Source organism: Pseudophryne corroboree, chromosome 9, assembly GCF_028390025.1.
Source record: "Pseudophryne corroboree isolate aPseCor3 chromosome 9, aPseCor3.hap2, whole genome shotgun sequence".
Classification (NCBI taxonomy): domain Eukaryota; kingdom Metazoa; phylum Chordata; class Amphibia; order Anura; family Myobatrachidae; genus Pseudophryne; species Pseudophryne corroboree.
In genome coordinates, this window is record NC_086452.1 from 90,766,000 (window position 1) to 90,766,614 (window position 615).

A 615-nucleotide genomic window follows, 5' to 3' on the forward strand; every position below is an offset into this window, starting at 1 on the left:
CACAGGATAATAACCTAGCAAGGAGATGAAGTTTAGAATTAGCAGTTTGTCATGGTGCATTTTAATAGTGGTATTCTACAGTGTCTTTTCCTTAACAAGCTAGAGAGCAAGTGAGAGAGAGAGAGAGAGAGAGAGAAGAAGAAGAAGAAGAAGAAGAAGAAGTAGTAAAAGAAGAAGAAAAATCCTGCAAGGCATCTATTCCAATGCATATATCCCTGCCATATTTTTCTTCCTTCCTCGATAAAATTGCCAAATAATAATGAATCATTTCATAAATAATGGGCTTAGGGGCTTATCAGGGCAGGCTGGCCACTGCAGCCTCCTTATCTCTCCTGGACACATTGTTGAAGTGTTCCTCTCTCCATACTAAATAGGAAGCCAGACTAGCTGGGGATTAGATCCAATTCTGCAACCACCCAACTACTCCCCTGAAATCCACCCACTGCAGCCATGAATAGGCCACAAAATGGCTTCAGTCACTTTTACAAATGAAAGGCAAACGGTGAGTAAATTCTAATGTCTTTTGTTTTTTTGGAAGTGGTTGGTGAAGGGTGCTGTGATCTGGTGGGTGTAGGGGGTCACTGGAAGGAAGGGGGGGGGGGGGGGGGGATGCGG

At 43.7% G+C, this 615-nt stretch overlaps 1 protein-coding gene across 1 annotated transcript in view; it reads left to right on the forward strand.

Moving 5' to 3' along the window:
• The first annotated feature begins 380 nt into the window (after window positions 1–380).
• The window catches only part of TAL1 (TAL bHLH transcription factor 1, erythroid differentiation factor), a 13,116-nt gene continuing 12,881 nt past the window's right edge, over window positions 381–615 (forward strand). The window contains exon 1 of the mRNA XM_063939595.1: window positions 381–502. The gene's annotated coding sequence lies outside the window, so the exon portion shown is untranslated. The remainder of the gene's footprint in view (window positions 503–615) is intronic.